The 7,617-nt window shown below is 47.4% G+C and overlaps 1 pseudogene; it reads right to left on the bottom strand.

Annotated features, from left to right (window-relative positions):
- Positions 1 to 4,813: 4,813 nt before the first annotated feature.
- LOC101424983 (protein VAC14 homolog pseudogene) lies at positions 4,814 to 6,999 on the bottom strand (annotated as a pseudogene).
- Between the last annotated feature and the right edge of the window lie 618 nt (positions 7,000 to 7,617).

Genomic DNA, 7,617 nt, shown 5'->3' with positions numbered 1-7,617 from the left:
AATTTTCTATTCAGGTTGTCAAATTCTTCTTTGTGCTTGCTCAGTATCTCTTTGATGTCATTTATCTCTTTAGCCATATTGTCTTTCAATTCATTAATTTGATTTTGGAAATTTTTGTGCATCTCATTAATTAGTTGTCTCAAATCTTGTGTCTCTTCTGGGGCTTTGATATATTCCTTTTCTTGGACCATATCTCCCATTTTCTTAGTATGGCTCATAATTTTTGGCTGATACCTAGGCACCTAATTAGGATGGTGAGTTTCATTTTAATTCCTCTCTGCACTTTTAATAGTTAATTTCAAGGACAAATTGGCTAGATTATGGTGTACAGTTGCTTGGTAAGCAAGTAATAGCCCAACTGTTAGTATGAGGGTATCTGATAGATGAGTTTGCATCTATATTAGTTGATTGAATCTATGACTAACTGCATATACAATCAACAAAGGAGACTGCCTTCAGTGTTGTGGGGAGTCTCCTTATCCAATCAGTTGGAGGCCGTAAAAATCAGAATCAAGGATTTCAGAAACCAGGAAGAAGAGTTTCTGCCTTTACAGCAGTCAACCAGCTTCTCCTATGGAATTCCAACTTCAGCTTTATCAGAGTTAGAGCTTGTAGCCTACCCTATGGAATTAGGACTTGTCAGACCCTGTGAGCCAAATTTCCCTGCCCCTCATCCCATTAGTTCTATTTTCCTGGAGATTCCTGACTAATGTACCAACTAACCCAACCGAACCTATTTTCAGGTTCCAGGGATTAGGACATGGCCATCTTTGAGGGGATGAAGGGCATTATATGCCTACCACAGGCAAAAGTCCTTCCATACTTTCACCATATTCATACTAACATATACCTATACAGACTGACAGGGGCTAATATTTTCATTATCTCTTTCTTTTCCTCCCTCCTTCCTTTCTTCCTACCATAGTGGGATTTGGGCTTCACACAACTCATTACCATGCAACCTCCCCTGCCCACAATCCTGAGCCCATCACATAAAAAATGTTGTACTGCTGAGGTGAGGTTCCTTTAAAGCATTTCCCAGAACAGCTCCCAGGCTCACAGCTATCAGGACGATGTCCTCTTCAGCTACCAAGGCATTAAACAAGGACTGAATATCTCCTCCAAAAGTCTTATCCCTGAGACAAGGAGTTTATATTGTAGTTCTAATATACAACCCAAAGAGTGCTGAAGGACCCAATCATTTTACAGAAGTGCAGAAGTTACCAAAAATCGACAGAGTACAGATGCCATATTGTACATCTGCTAGTAGCCAAAATCCTTTTTTTTTAAAGATTTATTTATTTATTTATTTCCCCTCCCCCACCACACTCCACCCCACCCCAGTTGTCTGTTCTCTGTGTCTATTTGCTGCGTCTTCTTCTTTGTCCACTTTTGTTGTTGTCAGCAGCATGGGAATCTGTGTTTCTTTCAGTTGCATCATCTTGTGCGTCAGCTCTTGGTGTGTGTGGCACCATTCCTGGGCAGGCTGCACTTTCTTTTGTGCTGAGCGCCTCTCCTTACGGGGTGCACTCATTGCGTGTGGGGCTCCCCTACGCGGGGGACAACCCTGCGTGGCAGGGCACTCCTTGCACGCTTCAGCACTGTGCATGGGCCAGCTGCACACGGGTCAAGGAGGCCGGGGGTTTGAACTGCAGACCTCCCATGTCATAGACGAACACCCTAACCACTGGGCTAAGTCCACTTCCCATCAAAATCCTTTAAAGGCATTTTCTTTTCCTTCTCAAGGGAATTCGCTTTTTTTTTTTTTAAGCAAAAGCTTCAAGAGATTAAGGGAATTGGCAAACAGTTAGCTAGGATATGAGCCTAGGCTTGTAATACCAGAAACCATTTGCTAGTGTGTGGGTGTGGGTGTGCAAATACAACTAATACCTAGACTCAGACCCTTCAGCGAGCTCGACACAGGTACCAAGTGAGACTCCCCCAGGGCCTTGTGCATCTCCATTTTACTCATGGACCACATGACTGATGTTAGCTCATTTTACTACCCTCTAAAATCCAGAAAGCCCTGGTTTCCAGCATTCCTGGTCACTGGTAAAGCAAGGCCCCACATTCCATACTCTCCCCACCCAGCCAACACTTGCCTCCTCAGGGCAAGCTCAAAGGTGCATTCCACAAAACCACCTGCCCTGATCCCGTAACCAATGCAATTTTTAACATCTTAGTCAATTGATTTTGAACAGAGAACTCACTTTTCTTTGCAATCTCAATTCTTTTATATATTTATTTGTTCATTCCAAATATTTGTGAAGCTCCTGCAACATAACAGGCACTCCACTAAAACCTGGAATGAAAAACACTAAGATACAGAAATGGCCCTTAAGTTGTCCCCATGCTAATGGCATACGCTAAGTTCTTCCCAGCTCTCTGCTCCCATTCTCTGAAGAACCTAAGCTGCTTCATCTCCATCCCCAGTACCCACAGTTTCCAGCCTGCCATTAGATCTCCCCACCTTCAGCTGTAGGTGGATGGATATATTCCCTTACCTCAAACCTAGGCCAGCATTGCTTCTGATCCAAGTATTTGGTTGTTTTATTTATTCTTTCTTTCTTCAATGCTCACTCCATTCTTCTCAGCCCACAGTGACCATCTCTATAGCTGCTGAGTCACACTACCATGCCTGACTTCTGTGGTCCTCCAGCCCTCTCCTGGCCTCACTCTCTAGGCTCATCCAACTAGTCAACATTACAGCAGCTTTACTGATGATCTGAATATACTAGTGTTTTTCACAGGGACGTCCTGGGCGCTCTCACTTTGTTCCAGTCCTTCTGGGCACCTCTTGCTCCTTTTCTGCCTCTACTTGTCTCCTGACCTTCTGATATGACTCCTGCTCCCAGCACTGAGCCTCCACCTTGAACCTCAGTGGTTACTTTCCTTCCACGCGGCTTTACATTTACTCTTATGCACAATCTGCTTTTAGCTGCTCTGGGTAATTATTCTTCCTGAAGAATGATCAGATAGTTGATAGTTTACTCACCCAAGCATATCTTCTACTCTTGCTTCCCTTATATACTACCCCCTTTTTCTTTGTTTGTGAACATCATGGTATTTAAACATTTACCGCTGAGGAAATTATACACCATTTTCCACCAATCCCCAACATAGAATTCATGGGGATATTTAAACTGAAGTGACTGACCTTCATTAATGACAAGACAGGATTCACAGAGCCACCACCTTCTTGTCATTAGGACAGTTATGGCAGGACCCACCCTTAGTATGCAACTATTTGAAGGGGAGGGCTGGCTTTATTTTTTCTTGGAAATGTGGCTTGGTTCTTTTTTTTTTTTAATTTCCAAAAATGCCTGTTTATTTGTATGACTTATTTATTAGAAATAGTGAATGCTGTTCACATGACAGTTTATTTTTTGGTCATTTCCTTATTGGTGTAGGGAATGCTGGCTCCTGGTCCTGTGCATACATGTACATCTATACATCTGTGTGTATACAGATATAAGAGGGCAGAGCTAAGGTGAATTAGGGAGGTCAAGCTTTTACAGGAGTGTATTACAGAGACTAATTCCAAAAGATAGGTTGTGTACTGGCTTGAGCCTTTTGTGGAGACCAGAAATTTTTCTTTAAAGATTTATTTCTTTCCCCCATTCCCAGCCCTTGTCTGTTCCCTGTGTCCATTCACTGTGTGTTCTTCTGTGTCTGCTTGTATTCTCATCAGGCGGCACTGGGGATCCATGTCTCTTTCTGTTGCATCATCTTGCTGTGTCAGCTCCTCGTGTGTGTGGCACCACTCCTGGGTGGGCTGCAGTTTTGCACAGGGCGGCTCTCCTTGCACAGGGGCCACTCCTTGCACTGGGGGACCCTTACGCGGAGGCATCTCTGCGTGGGCCAGAACTCCTTGTGCACAGCAGCACTGCATGGGGGCCAGCTCACCACACAAGCCAGAAGGCCCTGGGTATCAAACCCTTGGACCTCCTATATGGTAGGCAGATGCTCTATCTGTTGAGCCACATCTGCTTCCCAAGACCAGAGATTAATGCTCTTAAGCTAAGTCGTTCCTGTGCATGTAAACCCTATTGTATCTGGGACCTTTTGATTAGATCACTATGGTAAGGGCCTTTGATTAGATTATGGCACTCAGGGGGTTCCTAATCCTTTTACTGGAGTCCTATATAAATGAAGGAGAGGGCAGAGAAAGAATGCTGCCATTTTACTCTGCAATTTGAGAAAGGACTCCAGGATCACCTGCAGCTACAGAAAGTCAGAGTAACTTCAAGAGGCTGAGAGAGGCCAGAGGCTGGAATCAGCAGTGCAGCCAAAATGGAATAACAAGACTAGAAAGATAAAGGGGAAAGATGAGCCATATGCCTGATGGCCCACAGCTGAGCTTGGAGGTGGTGGGGGGGAGGGGAATGAGCCTAGAGAAGGCAGGGATCAGCTGCCATTTTACCTTGCCACATGGCAGGAGTCCAGAATCACCAGCACCCTTGATTTGGACATTTTCACAGCCTTGGAACTGTAAATGTCTACCCTAATGAATTCCCATTATAAAAGCCAACCCCTTTCTGGTATTCTGCATTGGCAACCTTTAGCAAACTAAAACAAAAGGCATCTGAAGCTGTGGCCCCACCCACGGTGTGAGGCCAACTCTGTCTGAGGGCCTGGGTACAGTTGACAATGCTGGGGGCCCAGGAGCCTGGGTTGAGGAGTTAGGGTGTACAGAGCAGCCACTATCATCTCCCCCATTTTGCATGTGACCAGGCCCAGCCATGCTCTTGAGAAGCACGTACTTGGACTGCAGAGGGAGGGCATCTGAAGGCCCTTCTCCATGCCAGGCCTGTCAGAGGACAACCCTGTGGTCCAGATGATCCCCATACCTACCCCACTGGTGCCTCACTTCCAGGTGCTTGTTCTGGACTTTCTTGAAGTGCTGCAGCAGCTCTGCATAGTTGATGCTGGGGCAATCTGCTTTCTGGGAGTTGAGGGCTGCCTTCAGACTGTCCTGCATCTACAGCAGCTCAGGGTTGGGCACCCTGTAGCCAATGGGAGAGCAGCTGGCAGGTGCTGATCTGAGGCAGCAGCATGAGCAGGCTGCAGAGGGACTTGATCAGGTTCAGGTGGTTCCTCATGTCCAGCACCTGCAGGTGTAGGTATGTGAAGATGGGAAACTCGATCAGCTGCACCAGCTTTTCCAGTTCTGGGAAGAAATCCAGTGGCCTCCGGGTCCCTGAACTTCTGGATGAGGTCATATGCATGCTGGTAGTTCTGGGTGAGGAAGCAGAGGAACACTGTGGTGACTGGGTTGTGGCACCACAAGTAGTACAGGCCTCAAAACAGGTTCTGGCGCTCTGGAGTCTTCAGGTCATTGAGCTGGTTTCTCAGCTGAAAGAGCTCTGTGGAGGTCAGCAGGATGGTGCTGAGAGTGTGGAACTTGAGGTCCTGCTCTCAGAGCAAGGTGTCTGCCATCAAGCGGAATATGGGGAAGCAGATTTGGCTCAACCGATAGAGCATCCACCTACCATATGGGAGGTCCAGGGGTCAAACCCAGGGCCTCTTGACCCATGTGGTGAGCTGGCCCACGCGCAGTGCTGATGCGTGCAAGGGGTGCCGTGCCATGCAGGGGTGTCCCCCATGTAGGGGAGCCCCACGTACAAGAAGCACACCCCACAAGGAGAGCAGCCCCATGCAAAAAAAAGCACAACCTGCCCAGGAGTGGTGCTGCACACACAGAGAGCTGATGCAGCAAGATGAGGCAACAAAAAGAGATGCAGATTCCCAGTGCCGCTGACATGAATGCAAAGTGGACACAGAAGAACACACAGTGAATGGACACAGAGTAGACAATGGGGGGGGAGGGGAGGAGGAGAGAAATAAATAAAAAATAAATCTTTAAAAACAAAAAGTGGAATATGTTCTCTGCACTCAGCAGGAGGCAGAGAAGTCTGATGATAAAACACCTCTGACCTGCAGGAGTTGCCACTTACTGCTGAAATTCTTGAAAAGGATGATCATTCATTCATAAAAGAAGGAGTTCATGGTGGGGTGGGAGTGGAAGAAGAAACTCTAAACCTTTGGTACCACAAATGTTTAGGAAGTCAGCTCCACCCAGGGTGACATCTGAAGCTCCAAGTGGCTGGTCTGCAGGTCAGGGCCATTGAGTGCGTCAGGGCCTGTCTGGCCTGTGGAGAAGGAAGCAATTTCTGCCCAAACCTCCAGATAATTCAGGATAGCATCTGAAGCAATATGGGGAAGAGGTGATGTGCCAGGTCATCTTCCAGTGAGTCTTAATGTAGAGGTGGTAGAGCCACTTGAGAATGACGCTCCTGGTCATCAACCCAATAGTCATGTCACTGAGGTGGCAATTCAGGACCTGCATAATCCCATCTGGGTAAAGGGTCACTGGGGCCCTTTCAGTGCTAGCTGGAGTGAAGATACTGACATTGCTACTAAAGCGTGAGTCACAAGAACCATCTGACTCTCCACTGGCTGTAGCCCTCTGCTTTGCCAAGAAGTCACTGGGTTCTGCCTATTTCTGTGCCATGAGCTTGGGCTCATCCAGCTTATCCTCCTCAGGAGTGGCCAGCTTCATTAGGTTCTGTGTGGGCAAGCCACCAACGCCTTGTTAGAAGTAGGAAAACCTCTCTAACTATAAGGCCTTTGGGGTTCCACCCAAAAGATGGCGCCGAGGCATGTCCCTCAGAAATCTGCCTTCCCCCCAGGAACTAGAGCACATGAACCAATCAGCCTTGCTAAATTAGCATAGCCATTAAGCTGCTTGCTCGTTGCCTCATGGTCTATAAAAGCTACTACACTTCCTCAATAAATCAGACCTGCGCCACCAGCCTGCGTCTCCAGAGCCGTTACTATGTGTTGTCTTGCTCTGTTCGTCCTTACCTCTTCAGGAGAGAAGCCACTGGACGGCACCGCAACAGTTCTGGTGGCATACACTGGCCCTAAACCCAAGCCCAGAATCGGCACACTTACACTCAACCCTGGCCACCTAACAGCTTGAGCAACTCCTCCCATCCTGCATGGGCTGTGCTTATGGGACTGCGGCCATACTTGTACCACATAGACTTAGTGACAGTGTACTCTTCTGGTTGCAGCTTGTCACCAGAAGCTAAGGTTGGGCATGGTCTGCCAGCCCCTTCTCTTTCTCTCCCAGAACAGCATCATCCCAAAGTGAGAAACTACTAGAACACTTCCCTCTCCCTCTCCAGCAGTGCCCAAGCACTTCCAGGGCTGCTGTCCTGCTTCCAGCCCCTCACCCCAATCCTTGTTCTCAATCATGCAGGGTTGGAATGAGGTTCTCTGGTCTTGCCCTGAACCAAGCACGGTGTATTTGAAATGGGAGTCATGGGATTATCACAGTTCCAGTAGGTTACTTTTAGCCTGGCCACCAAATAGTGCAGCAATAGCTTCTGAGAGATGCCATTTAGAAAAACAGCTGAGGGAGCAGATGGAGCTCAGTGGTTGAGTGCCTCTTTCCCATGTATGAGGTCCTGGGTTCAATCCCTGGTACCTCCTAAAAAACAAACAAACAAACAATCAGCTGGGAGGACAAAAATACTAGGCACCATCTGATTGAAATCAAAACAGGACTGTTGGCTACTAGAGGCAGCACACGGGTTCCAAGAACCCTCA

Source organism: Dasypus novemcinctus, chromosome 11 (genome assembly GCF_030445035.2).
Source record: "Dasypus novemcinctus isolate mDasNov1 chromosome 11, mDasNov1.1.hap2, whole genome shotgun sequence".
Classification (NCBI taxonomy): Eukaryota; Metazoa; Chordata; class Mammalia; order Cingulata; family Dasypodidae; genus Dasypus; species Dasypus novemcinctus.
Note: the sequence above shows the minus strand (reverse complement) of the source record. Positions and strands in the feature narration are given on the sequence as shown.